The sequence below is a fragment of the Neophocaena asiaeorientalis genome, unplaced genomic scaffold, assembly GCF_003031525.2.
Source record: "Neophocaena asiaeorientalis asiaeorientalis breed wild unplaced genomic scaffold, Neophocaena_asiaeorientalis_V1.1 scaffold225, whole genome shotgun sequence".
Classification (NCBI taxonomy): domain Eukaryota; kingdom Metazoa; phylum Chordata; class Mammalia; order Artiodactyla; family Phocoenidae; genus Neophocaena; species Neophocaena asiaeorientalis.
The window spans coordinates 1,491,346-1,510,593 of NW_020172364.1; positions in this window are offsets into that span (position 1 = coordinate 1,491,346).

The window sequence follows — 19,248 nt, forward strand, 5'->3', positions numbered from 1 at the left end:
AATCTTCATGTATCTATGTATGCACTAACTCTAGTCAGTAAAACTAACTGGCTCATTAAGTGCTCCAAATGTTTTTTGTTACTGTGCTGTTTTGAGAACGTGATCACAGCACGTAAGATTTCATTTAAACGATTGAAATAGTACTACGGAAAAATTCAGATGCACTTCATACGAATTTTTCTTTTACCTTCTTCTTTTTCTTCTTTTTTTTTAGTCGCCTCAACCACAAAACACACATATATATGCTCATTGCAATTTTTCTCACTTGAGCCTTTTCAAACAATGGATGTAAGCATCTCTATTTTTCTTTAAAAAGACCCAAAGAGGCAAATCTTCCATTTTCTTTTGTAGTAGCACTTTGGATTTTAGCATGCAGATTTCAGCACAAAGCGTCCTTCACTGTGGGAAAAGGGGTGCATTATAGCAAAATTAAGATAGACAATTCCTATACTGAGATATACATTGTAATACTAAAACCTATAAGGACGTGGGTGACAGGCTCGCTTTTATTAGGTGATTCCAGTTCTTCACTGAATCTGTTTGCTCACTCCTGTAGCAACTTGTTGGTAAGAGGAAGTCTTTGGTGAGAAACGGCATGAAAAACAATGAAAAGCATCAGATTTAATAAAGTATCCAAGGAAAGTCTTAAAATGACACCCACACTATGAAGGGAAAGCCAAATTTGCTTTTTCTGAGGGGAATTTGTGTTTGTCAGGAAGGGTTCCTGGAGGCTTTGTTTGGAGGCCTTGATGTGTGACCAGTGCGCCACAGGCCGCGCTTCACCCTTGCCCTCCTCTACCCCGCTCTGCCCACCCATACCGACACCGCAGGGGGAAGGGTTTCAGAGCAGAAAGAATCAAAAGCTGAGGGACAGAAAAAAAAGTGCTTTTCAGGGTCTGATGTGTGGGAATCAAATGAGAGGCCTAGCTCAAATCCGGTCGCCAGGCAACCAAAGTGATATGCTGAGGGAATATCATTAAAGTTGGAAAGTAAGCAGTCTCTCTGAATTAGTAAACCAACCACAGGATGGACGACGCACCCAAACTCTGTAGGGGCTGGACTGCCATTTCTCCGAGGAGGACGAGCAGGGGCTTTGCTAAGTTAAAGGGGGAACCGAGAGGGAGAGGGAAAGAGAGAACGCAGCTGATTTGTAGAGTTTTTTCATAAAAAAAGACAATGGCTGTCCAGACATGGAGTTGGTGGTGAAATATGGTAACTGCCACGGCTGCAGCTGGCTCTCTGACACAAGATTAATAAGTTGCCGTTTCCTAGCCGACCAGAACCTAGTGGGAACTATCCAGCATTTTATCTTGAATTGTGGGTAACAGCCTTACTGCAAGCTGGCCTAGTTTACTGCTCTGTTTTTTCCAGATCTCCCAAAGTGCAGCAAACATCTGTGACTCTAATGAGGTCATCATTGAGGGTGTCCAGAGAGCCAGGCCCTGAGAACTGACCTCACCTCTGCCTGAACATAAAGTATAAGTGCTGTGGGGAAGCAGGACAAATTAAATAGGGGAGCCGGCACTTGGCTGTAAGTTAAGCTCTTAAGAAACTTTTTGCTGTGATCAAAAGAGAGAGAGAGAGAGAGAGAGAGAGGGAGAGAGAGAAGATTGAGGTTCAGAAATGACAGTACAACAAAGCAGTAGCAAGCCTACAGAATTAGATTTAGGCCTCACTGATGAATATTATCACTGACGTGAACAAGCAAAGCTTATCTGGGCCTTCCTTCTTGAAAGGCTGAATAAAATTGAATTGCCAACTTCTGCACTTTACCACATTTTGGTGGAAATGGCTCAGAGACCTACATGATTTAAAATGAAGCCTCGGTGAATTCAACCACAAAGCATATATACGTGTTTCTGACAAAAAAAAAAAAATTTGCAAACATTATGCAACATGGCGTATCTTTTATAAGTAATTTGATTACAGACACAGAAAACAAATCAAACTTCTCCAGATAGGTCTTCAACCCTCCCCCCCACAGTTATACCGACAGTCATAGTTTTCATAAATAACATCACCAAGCAAACACGGAAACACGACCCAAAACTGCATTCAAATCAGTGAAATATAATTTTGTTTAGTCATCTAAGGCAGGAATATCTAAGAGATGACTCTACCTACTGCTTCCTTAAAAACTCCATTCTTACAGGATGATAAATGTAAGTTTAAAAAGGCAGGAAAATGTTTTAGGTTTGGAGGAAAAAAAACATATTTCCAGAAATTGTCCCTATCATTTTATTTATAAATACACTGGCCACGTGTTGATTATGTATTGTCCATTTCATCCACATCTGCCCACAGAGAACAATCAAGGCAGTGGTGATATCTTTGATGCCTAAGGAAACAACTAGGTGAATAAAGTCCAGGAGGAGAAAAAGAGATGGAGGACATCCTCAAAACTCATCTAGAAATCTTAATTCATATGTATTAACTCACGCTGTATGCAGACATATTTTTTCCTGAAATAAAATCAATGAGACCCAGAATGCTACGTCCTGGTACTTTTACAATGAGTTTTGATTTTGGAAAAGTGGGAATATTATGATGAGATTACATTTGCCAGGTTTATATTTTATTATTTGCACGTTATTATCATTTTTTAGACGAGAGCTAATTCAAGAGATACAGAAGACTAGTAATAGAGAAGCAACTACTTTCTCCAAAGCCAGTAAATGTCACGCAAAACTCTTATTTGACCATGTGGTATAAGGGCTCGGGAATGAGAGAGCAGTAGCAGATGGGCCAGCCAGGAGAAAGTGGTAGCCATTTCTGAATGATACTGAGCCATTTTCAGTGAGATAGCAAGAGGGGAAGCAAGGTGTTATCCTAAGCTTAATTTATGAGTGATTGACACTATGGAATTGGGGATGATTATGGGCATGTGCTTAAAATGTAAGCCATTCAAGATGAAGAGTCTAAAACAGTAATGCTAGAGAGGAGTTCTGCTACCACCTGCAAGTCCCTCGATAGAGGCAATTTCACCTCAGAAGAAGAAAGGCAGCAGCTCATTGTTCAAGGTCTCAAGCTAGAGTTTAAATGGAAAGAGAGGCTTACAAAACAAACCCACCTTTGCTTGTACGTGAATTGGGGAGAGGAGCTTTTGGGGAGCTGAGGTCTATTCCATTACACACTCTCTCTGTTTTCAGGAAGGGCTTGGCTGGTGCCCATTTCAAGGCTGAGTTTATTTTTTAAATGCAAATGAAGGAAGTGTTGCATTCAGCTTTGCAAACAGTTTTCAGAAATCCTGTTGGCCTACATTTAGCTGGGAAGCAACAGCCGGTACCAAGTGTAGGGGCTCAAACAATCAAGCAGTTGTTTGCCTCACTCACATTCCTGAGGCAATCTGGTTCCAGCTGAACTCCTTGGGAACAGTCTGGGCTATGTACCCCTGGGGCATCTGCCCCAATTAGCACTGACCCTTGGGAGCCTCCTTACTGGCCCTAGGTCACTAACAACCTCTTGGATTCTGGGTAAACTAGATTACTTTAGGAGCCTCTAGGCTTTCCATAGCCCCAAGGAGAACTGGACATCCAGGCTCACCAACAGAAATTCAGTAACCTTGGCCTCCTTCGGGTTCTCTGAACCAGAGACACACATGGTGGGATCTTTGCCGTGTCTGGGGAACCGTAGGAAGGAAGGCTCAGAGAGTGTTCAGCCAGGCGAAACTCTGTAATGCACAGAGCGAGTACAGGCTGTAGAGTTTCACAGAACCGGGTTTAGCTCTTGGATCTTTTCTGTCTAACTGAGTGACATTGGGCAAGTCATCAAACCCTTCCAAACTTCAATTTCCTCAAGTGTAAAATGGGGACAAAGTTATCTGATCTGTCCTGCAGTGTCTCCATGAAAATCTAATGATTTAACGTATATAACGTGTTCAATAAAATGCCTGGCTCATAAAATATCCTCAGTAAATGGGACTTGGTTGTGAAAACTGAAACCCATCATGTTTGACCAGGACAATACCACTCCTGAGAAAATCAGAGGCCACATAACTCTTTAAATCCCTCTGTTTTGCTGTGGTTCATGATCAGTTTGTCATCAGCCCTTCCTTTCTGAGAGAGCAAATAATTCATAATTACTTTGTGTGCCACTCTCCAACCGGCACTTGTAGGCGCTGTGTGGGCAACAGAAGGAATATATGACGTGATCTCCAGCTCTGAGGACCTGACTGCAGGCACGGAACTGACAGAGCATGAGCCAACTCAAGAACAGTTTAGGCATCAAACCGCACAGTCCTGAGCAGCGTGTGCAATGGGAGTTGGAAGGAGGGAGGAATCGGCATGGGCTGCCACGGTCGGGGAAAGCTCCACGGAAGCATTGGGCTGGGCCAATATTTACTGAGTGTCTACTATGAACCAGATCCTGAGAGAGATTCAGATAAGGTGGAGACTTTCTCTAAGGAGCTTAGAAACTAGACTGGAGAGAGACGTATTAACAGTCCACTTCAAAATGGTGCGGTGAGTGCTAAGAATGGGCTTGGGGGGGCTTCCCTGGTGGCGCAGTGGTTGAGAGTCCGCCTGCAAAATATGGTACTATAAGAGTATGGAAGAAGAATGGCTTAGGTTGGGTTTGAAGGAGAAATTGGATTTAGGTAAATACTAGGCAGATGGATCAGCATAAACAAAGATATGAGAGGGGGAAACAATCAAGATTGTGTGTGTGTGTGTGTGTGTGAGAGAGAGAGAGAGAGAGAGAGAGAGAGAGACAGAGAGACAGAGAGAGAGACAGAGAAAGAGACAGAGACACACAGAGAGAAAAGCAAGTTGAGGAGAGGAACAGGGAATGTCAGTGGAAGGAAAAATAAAAATTCTAAAATTAGATACAAGATTTAAAGAAGAACCTATTCTAAATGATCTCTATTTATTTTTATAAATGTGGCAGATGATCACACTAAGAGGCTAGCATAGCCCATAATCTGCAGGTTTTAAAGTCCAAGGATTTTTGGATGTGGCTTGATAGAGGTCAGCTATGAGTTTATTCACATTTGAATACACTCCTCTTTCCCATAGAGAAACTTCACAGGCTGGTGGTATTGACCAGAGCGGGACTGGAACCAAGGGTGATTTTGTGAGTTGGTTTTCTTTTTTTTTTTTTTAATTTTATTTTATTTATTTTTTATACTGAAGGTTCTTATTAGTTATCTATTTTACACATATTAGTGTATACATGTCAATCCCAATCCTCCAATTCATCCCACCCCCCCTGCCCCGCCGCTTTCTACCCTTGGTGTCCATACGTTTGTTCTCTACATTTGTGTCTCTCTCTATTTCTGCCCTGCAAACCGGTTCATCTGTACCATTTTTCTAGTTCCACATATATGCGTTAATATACGATATGTGTTTTTCTCTTTCTGACTTACCTCACTCTGTATGACAGTCTCTAGAGTTGGTTTTCTGATTAAGCTGTGCTCTTGGAAATTAATCAGGAAAGGAGAGATCTGAGCCCAAGGTCCGCCAGGAGAATTAACTGACCAGGCTTTGGGCCTGGGATAGGAGTGGAGGGAATGTGGAAATAGGGACACAGAAAGTATTTCTGGAGTTGGCTGAGAGAAAGAAACTAGAACTAAAGACAGCTTTGGGGCTTTCTGAAAAGCTCTATATCCCAATCCAATTCCCAGCAAGTCCTCCCTGCTTCTTTGTCTTGAGTCACCTACTATCTTGGCCGGTCCCTCCTGGCTTAGCTGTCTGCACCGTATTCTGGGGCCAGATAGGAAAGGTGTTAAGCTTCTGAGTCATTCCTGGCTGGGTCATTCAAGGCTCTATCTTATGGAACTACACTTGATGATAATCACTGAGCCATAGTAGCCCAGGAGGTCTCCCGTGCTAGAACAAATGTTCCTTTGAGGAGAAGAAGTATGAGCGGTCACGGCCTTCTTTCCTTAGCAGCAAGAGACCTGGAGATATTTCCTTGCTCCCACCATGAGGACTGGACATAAGCAGACAGTAGTTTTGCTGTGTGATTATTTAAGGGGCACTGGGAAGATCAAGCTGTTGAAATACAACCACTCCATACAGCCTAAGAGTCATTTGGGTTTTTCCCTCCCTCTTTCATTCAACAAACATTTATTAAGCACCTTTTATGACCTAGACGCTGTGTTAGTCACAGTCGCCATCCCCAAAACCTCACGGTCAAGTGGAGGAGACGAATGGAGTGAGAAGTGCTGTTAGACATAAGCGTTGGACACGGGGGGACCCCAAAGGATTTGGGCTTTGGGATTGGAAAAGGTTACAGAGAGAGGAGACAGAACCGCAACATGGAATAGTTGGCCTGGTTGCATGCAGGGACATGTGGGACAGAAAGAGCTGAAGCAGGATGGGCAGGCAGGTATAGGCCATGAACACTCTTGCATGGCAGGCTAACAAGTCAGGGTTTTACCTCAAAGGTAATAGAGCATCATTGAGGGTTTCACATGAGGAAGTGGCACAATCAGTATTTGTGTTTCACAGCAATCTTCTGGCAGCTGAGAGGTAAAACACCTTCGAAGGTGGAGATGGGACAGGAAGTTATCACCGATCTGTGTGTCAGACAATGAAAATATTAGTTACCCTTCTACAGATATAACATTGAGACTCCAGTTAGTTTACTTGATCAAATTTTCATGGCTCCCCATTGGAGTTTCTTGAGGACAGGCACCCATGTTTCTTATTTTGGGGTGCTCCCCATTTCAGCAAAATGGCTGCTGAATCCATGGCAAATGGAGGACAAGGAACTGGGTTTCAATGCTCTGGCCTGGAGCTTTTTCGACGACTGCACACTGGTCCTCTGAGAGACTTTAATTTCGGAGATGGCTGAAGGCTGGAGTAGCCTTATATGTAGTACACAGCCCGGCACTATAAGGTGTGAATACTGAGCTGAGCAGACTAGTCTGGGCAGAGGGGAGCTCTGCAGAGGTGAAAGAAGAAGTGTCTCCTTCAGTCTCCAGGGGATTGTTCAAGTGGGAGGCACTTTGTCGGGAGCTGCAGCTATTAAATTGCTGAAGAGGGGGACTTTGGGCAATGCAGAGTCAGGAGGAGGGGGCAGGAGCTCCTCACAGAGCAGCTCCTAAGAGGTAGGAGAGACTCAGGAAGTGTCTCAGCCGCACTTTGACATTTTGTTGCTGGTCTACTTCTACCTCACTCTTCCAATCCCCAAGACTAAGAGAGGAGCTTTTGATTTCTCATCCTCTGTCAGGTCAGTTCAGTTTGCCTTTAGGCACCTAACGGATCCTGCCCACTCAGAGAGTGAAAGCAAGGTGTACGAATGTGGGTGCAGGCTGCACAGCACAGCGACTGCATGGGCTCTGGGGTCTGAGCTCTGGCTCTTTTGGCCTTAGTTTCCTCATCTGTAAGATGGAAATAATAATAATACCCACTTCATAAAGTTGCTATGAGGATATGGTGGATGATGTTTGTAAAGAGTTTAGCACAGTTTCTGACACAAGTACTGAAAAAAAAGATTAACGTTGATTATTTTCAGGAGCTGGGGAAGTGGGACCGGCATGGAACAATCACGGGTGGTCCCAAAGATGCATCTAACTCTCATCAACTACATTAAGCTAATTGGGCACTGGATGGTTCTTCAGGGGCCTGAGGGATCTGGCCCCAACCGGACTTGTACAGACACCTTGGGAATGTATGAGGAAAGGCCCCTGTGACAAGTGAGAGTGTGGGGCTGACAAGGGGCTACTCAAAGAGCCTTGGGGTTCTCATCCTTGAAAGCAGAACCAGCAGCTTGAAGGAGTGCTAGGAAATCTGTCTACGTAATCACTTTTTGAAAAATACCAGACTAGCTAAAGTTGGGAAGGAAAAGAAATATGGTCATTTCCTCAGATCACCGACCCTAATATTGAACCAGCAACGTCTGAGGAGTTGAAATACAAAAGAGACTGTATTTCTTCCAGTCATCCTATTTATTTTCATGAGCATAATGTAAAAAAGCAAATAAAGCATTAGAAAAAATAGGCAAACTCTTAATAACCCAAAGAATCTTTATTCAAAAGAAAAAAATAACATTTGATTTCACCAGAAAAAATCTGGTTGAAATATCTAGTATTAGCATTTTCACTGATACATTTTCCCAATTTTAATAATAACCTTGGTATTTCCTGTAGACACTAAATCAGCAGAGAGACCAGTAGAGAATAAATATAACAAAGTGTGAAATGGTATTTGTTATATCTAAAAAATATTAAAACAGAGCTGAAACTTCCATATGTTCTTCAAAATTAAAAGTTTTATTTCCACTTTTAGAAATCTAGCCTAAGCCAATGGACAGAAATTCATCCAATGAAATATGTAAAGATATTTATTACAGAATTACTATGATGGCAATAATTGAAAATAAACTGCATGCCCAATAACAGGGGACCTCTGAAATCCACAGGATGGAATATTATGCAGTTCTTATAAATGATATATGTTAATATTATTAAAGATATGGGGGAAGTACTCAAGACATAATAATATTATTATTATAATTATTTTTTGGGCTGCACCGTGCGGCATGTGGGATCTTAGTTCCCTGACCAGGGATGGAACCCGTGCCCCCTACATTAGAAACCCTGAGTCTTAACCACTGGACCGCCAGGGAAGTCCTCAAGGCATAATATTAAATAAAAAAGATACAGAACTGAAAATGGAGTATGATATCACATATATAGTAATAAGACTAAAAGGAAGTTTACTAAAATGTTAACAGTGGCTATCTTTGGGTTGACAAGATTATAGGTGATTTTTATTTTCTTCTCTATTGTAATATTTTCTAACTTTATAAACTACGTGCATGTAATACTTCTATAATTAGTTTAAGAAACAATAAAATTGGGCTTCCCTGGTGGCGCAGTGGTTGAGAGTCTGCCTGCCGATGCAGGGGACACGAAAAATTATCCTGCACAGTTATAGTTGTTTTAGACCTTATAAAAGGAGCTAATTATTTCTGCCCATAACAAATTCCACTTAGCTCTATTATGGGAAGATTTAAAACTGGTTCTGTATCATGAGTTTTAAGCACTGTCCTCTCCCACCCCCAGATCTCCCAGTCCCAAGCCTTTTTTAAGTCAGAGTTTCTGATTTCTGAGGCTATTCACAGATTGCACCCCAATCGTTCCCTCTTTTCATGCCCTGGTGAGTTTCTATCTCATACCCACCTTATTCTTTCTCTTGTATATTAATGAGGGAAAAAAATGAAGATAATAATCACACTGAGCAAGAAGGTATGTGTGTGCCTTGAGTAAAAAACAGTTTATAAAATCAAATATATGATAAAAAAGTGACCCCTTGCTTTAAAATAATTCACATTAATAAATTCACCTATAGAATCTACTCTAATGCATTTGAAATGCAATTTGATTGTTAAAGGTGTGAGTTTTTCCAGCTTTTCAGGGCCCACCTATTGGTTTCTCCATGTCACTTCAGCCTCCAGGGTCTTCTATGGTGGATTAATCTGACACCGAGGTATAAAAAAGCCCCGGCAAGGCTGCAGGGAAGCAGAGTAGAAGAAATTGTTCTTTAATTCCCAGACCGGGGCATGAACCTGTGTCCCCTGCATCGGCAGGTGGACTCTCAACCACTGTGCCACCAGGGAAGCCCTAATGCAATATTTTAAAAAATTGAAATTAATGCAAAAAATCCATGATGAACTAAATATCAAAATTTTGAAAAGGCCAGTACCGTGCCAAGCCATACTGGAGCCTAAGATGAAAGTAAAAATTGTTCAGTCTTATAAATACGTCTTATGTGTTTTTTAATTATCCAGTTTTTCCAGAACATTAAAGTTGTTTAAAAATATCGAAACATTAAAAAATTGGTGCCTGTTCACTCCGCAAGGAATGAAATCACGTAAGAATCACTCCTCAGATTCTGTCACTTCCTCAAAACCGGCCATAATGAGAAGGCCCAAAGCTCTGGGTCGAACATTTAACGAGTATTGCGTCTCAAGTCCACTTAATTATGGGTTTAAATTCCCATCCCAGGATAGGCACTGAGGGCTTGCGCTCTAGAAGCGGACATCCTGAACCTATACCATTCAGTTCATAAATATTCATTGAACACCCACTGCATGCCGGGCCATTTTCTAGGCACTGATGCTACACTGGTGCATGAAACAGACCTGAGCTTGCATTTCACTGAGCCCTTTATTAACTGGTTTTCCTTGCTTATTTCTTTGACTGTTTTAAATGGATGTTTGTCACCCAGCTTTTCTTTGGCAAGCTGCTGTAAATTCACTCCGTTAGTCATCTATATCATTCTTGGGGTTACTGAAATGGGTTGTCTTGCTCTAACTCTTGCATTTCACACTGGACCTTTACACTTCTGTGATGGTTTATTTCCCACGTGTCTAAGTCTTCTCTGCCATTCTGCCTTTGCTTTTCCTATTTTCTGCTTTCCCAAGCCCAGTACGTTACATATAGTAGGTGTTCACTAAATATTTGAGGATCACTCGAATGTTGAGTGAATGAATCAGTAAAGGAATCAACCAAGGAAGGAACAGCGAATGAATGTACCTGGTCCCTGGAGGGAGGAAGGCAGAATCATCACGTGCCACCTTCCTGTTTCTGTATGTTTGAAATATGAATACATGATCATGTATGTGTCGTTTGTGTATGCTGAGGAGCATTCGCGGGTGGAATAGAAACAACAGAATAAGCCTTCACAGTAGTGGTGTTTCGGAAAGAACCCTGGCCTGGGAGATGTGTGCTGTTGGGCAAGTCACTCCTCCTCACTGAAAGGGTCTCTCTTTCCTCATCTGTAAAATAAGGGAGCTGAACTGTGAAGTCTAAAGTACTTCTCAGCTCTAACAAGGGTTGAGTCCAATGCTCCTGATGCTGTAGGTGTCAGCTAGCGTGGGTACCAGTGAGCACTGTCTTGGATTCTTTTGTGTTTCGGTGTTCTTAGAAAAGGAATGCCCTCTAATTCTACAATATTAACATCAGTCTGGAGAAGTGGGGCAATTGTGGTATTTCTTACTGATGAAGATTCCAGGAAATAGCTGTGTAATTCCAAGATGTCCCTCTGGTATTCAGTTATTTTAATGTTAAAATGAGGAAAATCCAAAGAATCACCTCAGGTCCCTCCTAGGATAAAATATCTGTTTAGCATGTTCTACTTTGAGAATTTTTGTGCTCATGTATGATTTGGGTGGGGGGACATTATTCCGTTTTTTTTTTTAATAATGATTTTTTTTTAATTTTATTTATTTTTTTAATTTATATTTGACTGTGTTGGGTCTTCGTTTCTGTGTGAGGGCTTTCTCTAGTTGCGGCAAGTGGGGGCCACTCCTCATCGCGGTGCGTGGGCCTCTCACTATCGCGGCCTCTCTTGTTGCGGAGCACAGGCTCCAGACACGCAGGCTCAGTAATTGTGGCTCATGGGGCCAGCTGCTCCATGGCATGTGGGATCTTCCCAGACCAGGGCTCGAACCCATGTCCCCTGCATTGGCAGGCAGATTCTCAACCACTGCGCCACCAGGGAAGCCCCATTATTCCGTTTTTAATTCAACCCTTGAGAGAACTGGTAAATCAAATACCAGCTCCTGAATACTATTAACAGTAACTAATATTTTTATAGTGTTTTATAGTTTACACAGATGTTTTCACATTTATATTCCCGTTTAATCCTCAATCCAGTCCAGTCCTATGGTATGGGAATGTCTTCTTATAATCCTTTTTGTATGTGTTAGGAAAGTGAGCTGTGGTGTCCTTCTTTGGACCCCAAACCTCCAGCTTTTTGCAGACACAGATTTTTTTTAAAAACTCTTTCAAGGAGGAAGGGGCTGAAATGGAGCAGGCAACCAGCAGAATCTATGCCATTGTCTCTCTGAGATTAGAGGAATGCTTCCTGCCTTGGAGGACAGGGTGGAATAAATCAGTGGTGCCCCCAAACCTGGCCTCAACCTTGACCTGTGGAATCAGAATCTCCAGGGAGAGATTTAAATTTCAGTTCTGAAAAAAATTTCAGAATTTCATAACTTTTTCTGTATTAAAAATCTCTTATAATTTTAATAAATATTTATTCAGTGACTATCGTGTGTCCATTTGCTTTTCTCTTTCTAGTTGACAAAAGAAAAAAGATGTAACACTGTATTTGGTTCCCCCATTTTTAGTTTATGTGTACATATCTGGAAGTCTATGAGTTCCTCAGAACTTTTTTGGACTGTGAAATGCAAAACTCTAGAAAACAGTGAGGTACACCCATTACTTTTATCATATTACTTACCTACATAAAAATCTTGAATGGTCTTTCATTACTATTAGATTAGGTACTAGTTCCTAAGTCTAACCTGGTTACAAACTGTTTGATCCCAACTGCTCTAGGTTTTCATTTTTAAGCTATGAAATGAGGTTGTTTGACTAAAGAGTTTCTAAAATAATTCTCAGCCCTTAAACTCTGTGGATTTATAAGTGTCACAGATAAGAGTCCTGTGGCATTCAAAGAGCAATAAGCAAAGTTTCCCAGGGAAGGCTTCTTCTGAGGACAGAGCAAGGCTGGCTGGGGGAACACCTACTTTCCTGGGTGGTGTTGGTCCAGTGAGTGTGGTTTGGGTGTCCACTCTCAGAAGCTACAGCTCCACCCATTTCCAGCAAGGAAGCTAACTGAATTCAAGTCTAATGCATGTTTATCAAAATATCATAATTAAAAAGAACATAATGTAGTAAAAGTTGAAAATTAATCATTCAATGTGAACTGTCCAAATGACAATTCAATGCTAACTTTCCTTAGTATATCACATTTAGGTCTTTTTTTTTTTTTTTTTTTTTTTTGGTGCGTTGGGTCTTCGTTGGTGCACGTGGGGTTTCTCTAGTTGCGGTGAGTGGGAGCTACACTTTGTTGCGACGTATGGGCGTCTCATTGCGGTGGCTTCTCTTGTTGCGGAGCACGGGCTCTAGGCGCATGGGCTTCAGTAGTTGGGGCACGTGGGCTCAGTAGTTGTGGCTCACAGGCTCTAGAGCGCAGGCTCAGTAGTTGTGGCACACGGGCTTAGTTGCTCCACAGCATGTGGCATCTTCCTGGACCAGGGATCAAACCCGTGTCCCCTGCATTGGCAGGCGGGTTCTTAACCACTGAGCCACCAGGGAAGTCCCACATTTAGGTCTTTTAAGATTTTTGTTTTATTTAGTGTTAAGAACCTATTTCCTTTCTTGAGTGAACTGATTAATTTCTCTTCTTCCTTCCTTCCTTCCTTCCATTTTATCCTTCCATCCTTCTGTCCTTCCTTCCTTTTATCCTTCCATCCTTCCTTTTTTTCTTTCTTATTCCATTAGTACCTTTAACAGAAAATGAATATCTCCACAACTTATTTTAACCCAGATCCCATCACATGCATGGAAAGAAGTAAGTCAGAACAATGTATGTGTGCTGTGAAAATGGATAATAAAACGGTGATAGATGACTATTATTGTGGTTGTTATGATATTGTCAAATAAATTCATGTACAATACGTCCATTCAGAAATCTAGCAAAACACAAAAACTATTTTTCTTTTTTTGCTTTTTTTAAAAGCTTTGTTTTAAAAAGACACCTTCCTGTCACTGGTACTTGTAAGTGAGTAAAATGAAATTGATGCCTAGCAGGGGAAAAAAAGGAAAATACTTCTTTACTTTGTATTAAGAATACGTGACATCTTTGCTGTCAGTGATAGTGAAGTGAAATACATACCAAATATGTCTTGACATAACTTGACAGGAATGTATGTCTTCTTTTCTCTCATTTATTTTTGTGATAAGAATATGTGATTTTGCTGCCAAGGAAGCTTGTAATGTTGTAGAGAAATGGAAATGAAATTGTGTGGGGTATGTCCAATTTCCCCTGACAGACTGGCATAAGCTATAGCATGCATGCAGTCTTGGGAAGTTAAAAACAGGCCTCAGCCAGCAAGACCCAGGCATTGACATTTGTCAAAACAACTTTCCTCAACACATCAAAATGTTCCTTTCTCTTTTGTGTTATTCAGATGTGTTCGGGTAACTACGTTTTAGAAAATGATGACTATCAGAGAATCATTGCCATCCACATGTGAACGATATCAAGAGAAAAAAATTTTACCTTTACCACTCAAATATAAGCCTATTCCATTTTGATTGCCCTTAATCCACGAGGGTCCTTTAAAACAAGTCAAAAATCTCATACAACTAAAAGCGTTGCCTTTTTGTTTTGTGGGTTTTTTTCCCCCCATAACCTGACAGATGTAAATGTCACAACTTGGTTCTTTTTCCTTCTTTTCAAAGCATTGCACAGATGGATGTTGTGTGATGGTGTGAGTTCAGTCTATTGTTCTTGAGTTCATTGCTTTTTAAAATTGTTGCCTTTCTTGGAAGAACTCAAATCATCTGGGTACCACTGGCCCTTTAGAAGACGTTCTAAATTTCTTACTCTATTGCTAGGGAGCAACAGATGTTAGGTGAGGTGAGTATTAAGCACAACGAAATAGTATTTTAAGTGAACCTCCAGTTCTGTCTTTTGGGGGCTCTTTCACAGATACACACACAATTTCTAGAACCCTAGCAACAACTTCTACAATAAACTGCGTTTGAAGGTAGAATTCTGTACCTAGGGCAGACAGAAAGAGAATCAGCCAGCAGTGTAATCACTGTTCTGCTGTGTGAAGGAATATTGAGCTCAGATGCCTCCAGAAAGCCCACCAGGCCCAGAGGCACTGGACAATAAAAGGGGAAAAATAATAGACGCCAATGCTTTATTAAGTATATTTTTTCTCACTTAGGTGCCCATTCCCTGGTCAGACAATTAGTTGAGGTTCTTTCCAGAGAAAGTGTTACCCACCAAGAAAAACTCTTTTAACCTTTCAAAATAACAAATATCTTTAATGACTTTTATCCCCTTTCCACTGACATCACAGATACAATGTGGCCTGTCTTGAAGTCAAGCCCAAACTGAAATCACTGCTGGCAGGGAAAGGAAAAATAGAACATTGACAATAAGAGTGACAGATGAAGCTTTGGGGACCTTGAAAGGAAGAATAACTCAAGCTATGACCTGGGACAGAAATACTGCACCTTAGTAAAATACCTGCCCAATCTGTAAGTTAATAGGCAGGTACATTTGCACATGGTAACGGGCTAAATCCAACGCTTGATAGAAGTTGGTATTATTTTCCATGTACTTGCTTAAAAGGAAAGCCGGACATGCTTTCTAGCAAGAACCTTTTGATTATATAGACCAACTGTTCATCATCACATTCCCTGGGGAAAACATTTTTATTTGGTTGTATGAAAGGTTAACATTAACTAGAAATATTTCTGAAGAAAAGACTTCCTAAATTTGCTCAATCTTGCTACAAATGATTATTAAGCACTTAATAGGGTAAAGATATATATATATATATTATATTACATATGCTATATATTATACATATATTTTTCCGAAGATAAAGGCAAACATGAAAATATCACTTGATTTATTTGCAGGAGGGAGAAACTTTATATTTTATGACTTACAAAATCTCTTAGCTGTATCTCAACTTTTATTTTATTTTAATTGTGCTACATTTCTAAATGATTACTTGAACTACAGGGGAAAGTTCAGTAGGCTCTATCAATTTCTAGTGATTTCTGTCATGGACTCCTAATTATCTGTGCTTGCTTTGCTATTCACCTTAGATTTCTTTAAAACACGAGTTGTCTAAGGCTTATTCACTCTTGGTTGGTTTGGCGATTGGTAGTAACGTTGTTCTAATATTACCCATTACAGTGGAATTTTTCCCCAATGATGGCCATGGTAGGTCTTTTCTATCAGGTATAGTTTACTTCTAGAGCTGTCAGAGAAGAATTTAATTCCAGTAACTAATTATTTGAGATAAATTTCCCAAGGAGTCTTCAGCTTAGGCTTTAGAGACACTGCCTTCTATTCAAACAATGTGAAATGTTTTAGGTCATATGAATAATTAAGCTTGCATCATTGTGAAATAAATGCATAAGCCTACATTTTCATTGAAGTTTATAAGTCCATGGTTGAAGCAAATGTGTGTTTCCCTCTTTCCCTCTGAGGATAATAATGGCACAAAGTCATAATGTTTATTTTGCCTTTGATATAAATTTAAATCAAGTAAGGATGGTTCAAGTGGACACAAGGAAAATCTGGTTGCTTCCCTGGGTCCATCAGCATCTCAAGTCACTTTTCAAATGTTTTGGGGCTTGCAAAGGCTGAAACATATTTTGCCATGCCCCTTTTCCCTTATTTCATAAACCAACATAATTTAAAAGAAAAACTTAATCCATATGTTTCTGATTAATCTTTACTAAACTCATCAAAATGGTGTTTTGTAAGAGTGATTTGGTGTCCAAGAAGTCTTTTGAATCTCTCTGTAACAGGCCTTCCTAATGCCATTCCTCTTTGAAGCAGGAAGTTGTGTTTTGCCAACAGTAAAGAAATTCAAACCCCCAAAGGGTTGAGATCAGTTTAAAACTTCAAGCCTGAGGGCTCTGTGGGGCTCTACATTTGGCAAATGGGCTACTTTCCTTCTGACTTGGAAATACCTTACTTTTCTCCCACAAGAAATGCTCTATTTATTGTTTTGCTAAAATACCTGCTAAAATCTAAACTATCTTCGGATTCTTTGATACATAAAAGTGTATGAACTAGAAAGCAGGGCTTAATGTTTAATTTACTCTAAAGCAATTTCATTTGATTGTCCATTTGGATCTTTCTTTAATTTCCTTGTTTCCTGACCACACACATCTTTATAATTTGGGTTTACCCAAAATTTTACCAGAAGAGGTGACCATAAAGATCTTACAAGCTGGAAATAAGTGCCGGGCAACCTGTGGCTTTCCTCCTCGGGTTGCCCGATAAAGACATATTTCTTGATGTACTAAGCTAACATTTCACACTATATTTTGTACTCTTATTTATGTTGACAACCAAAAATTCAATGCCGAAGATTTCGAATAATGTGTTCTATGTCACAAGGTGAACCATAATTCACAGTTGGAGATGTTTGCTAGTTTTTCAATGTAGTTCATTTCCATTCATGTATTTAAAGGAAGACCTGTATAATTTCACTTTGTTTTTTTATACAGTGGGTGAGAAAGAGGACGAGAGAGAGTGAGAAAGAAAACAAAATAGTGTGTACAACGAGTTAAGCAACCAGACCACTCTGGTCCTTTGTCCTTGCTGCCTCCTGGCCATGAAGTGGGAGTGCCCTCTAGTGAAACTTTAAAATCATTGGAAGATATTGGGCGTATTGTGATTAAGAATTCCTCCTAAATTCTTGTTTCAAAAATCTCTGGGCCTTAAACATTTGCATACGTTTTCAATGAGACTCGAGAAAAACACAAAACGCCATCAAGTAAAACTATTTCTTTAGGAAACGAATAGAAATGGATATCTTAAAAGTCCATGTCTATAATCCCTATTTTGGTATCTATCTAACCTATCTAGCGAGAGATCCCAAGGACACATAAGTAGCATATAACTAAAGCTATGATTATATAACTGAAAACTTATATAGAAACACAACTACCTGCCTCTCAAGAAGTAAATCACTTTGAAATGTGACAGTAAAGCAGTAGTAGCAACACACACAAGTGAACAACTGAAAACCACGGTTTGTCATCTAGATTACTCCAGAGTTCTTTGTAGAAAGCAGCATAGGCTTACTGTGATGAAATCTGATGTGTTCTGGAAAAAGTACAAGACTGGGAGTCTGTGTCTTGCCCTGGACTTCACTTACCCACTGTGTGAGCTTGGGTAAAACACTTTACCTCTCTGAGCCTCAGGGTCATCATCATCTGCAAAATGAGCTGAAGAACACCTGCCCTGCCACCTCATAGGATAGTACTGGATGAGATGAAGTGTGGGAAAGGGCTTTGAAGGTAAAGTACTATATCGTGAAGGTATTATTTTTCTGACTTAGATTCTGTCTTCCTACTGGAAAGATTTCAAGCTAAGTTCACTTTTATGATGAAGCAAGAGAGAAAGAAGACCCCTCTAAAGTCCTGTGGAGTCAGGAATCATTGACAAAACAGTTTTCTTCCCAATCAAGAAGGGCCATAGAGAAAGAAACAGGTGACGAGGAGGAAGGAGGCGGGGCCAGGCTTTACCACCGTGGACCCACCGGCTCTCCTGAGCGAGGCTGAGCCTGTGTGGGCGGCCTGGGCGGGAGAAGGCTGGGCAGCAGCTGGTGGAGCGTCAGGAAACGCGTCCTCCTGGGTTTATAACAGCAAGTGTCAGCGAGTCCAATCCCCACTTTGAACAGAGAGGAGCCCCACAGCATGGATGCTCCGTGTTTCTGTGTCTTTAATCCCCGTGTTGATTACCATCCACACAACACAGTTCCCAGTTTTTGTTGTCTTTTTAAAATTGAAAATATTTTAGCTTTGTTTACGCCAACAGTAATAAACTCTTCATTTGAGCAAACAACCCGGTTCTTCCTTTTAGTTGCAGTTAGTTTCCTTTTAGGTTTGTGCTTTTAAAATTCTTTTCCCTACATACAGCTTGTTTTTCACGGGGACATGGTTTCTCACTAGCTATGTTTGCTTTAAAGAGAGCTTTATTTTTTTCTAAGTCAACTTGTATAGGTACTTTAAACCCATATATTTCAAATTCCAGATTTCTCAATACTTTCCCTTCTCTTTCCCCTTCTCCTTCTGCTCCCTCTTCTTATTTTTAACAACACAAGTATCTTCTATGTCCTTACTGCCTCGATTTCCACCATTCGTCTTCTGGATGTACGTCTTCTTTCTTTTGTCCAGAGTGAGAAACTGTTACTAGTTTCTTTACTCAGAGATACTTCACATTGTCAGATATGCACAATCAATCTTGTACTTAAACCTTTGTGAAGAAACACAACAGATGGATAATGGGAAGATGGCTGCCATTCGGGCTCTGGTCCATTCATGAGCTGCCCCACCCCAAGCCATGACTCTAGTAGTAAAGGAGGAAAATTATAAAGCTAGTCTCAAAGGCTATCTGACACGTTCCATGCCTGCTGTTTATGTCTTCCCTCCCCGTTTGACCTCAACAGTTGGCATGGGAGTAGAGAGGTGGTATTTCTTCCTTAGAATAAAATTAAACAAGACAGTCAGCAGGTCTTCAACTGCTCAGGGATTTATCCAAATTAAGTGACTAGTTCCAGTTGAATGACTAGGGCTTCCATGTCACAAAACAGCTCTTGGCTACACCTAGAGTTCACTCTGTCTAGGCTACGTGCTCACACATTAGTGGAACGCCACTACTCCTCATTGAAACTTTGGGTTCCTTCTGTATTAGAACCTTCCCTGACCTTTGCTGAACATCACAAAGAAACCAAATGCTA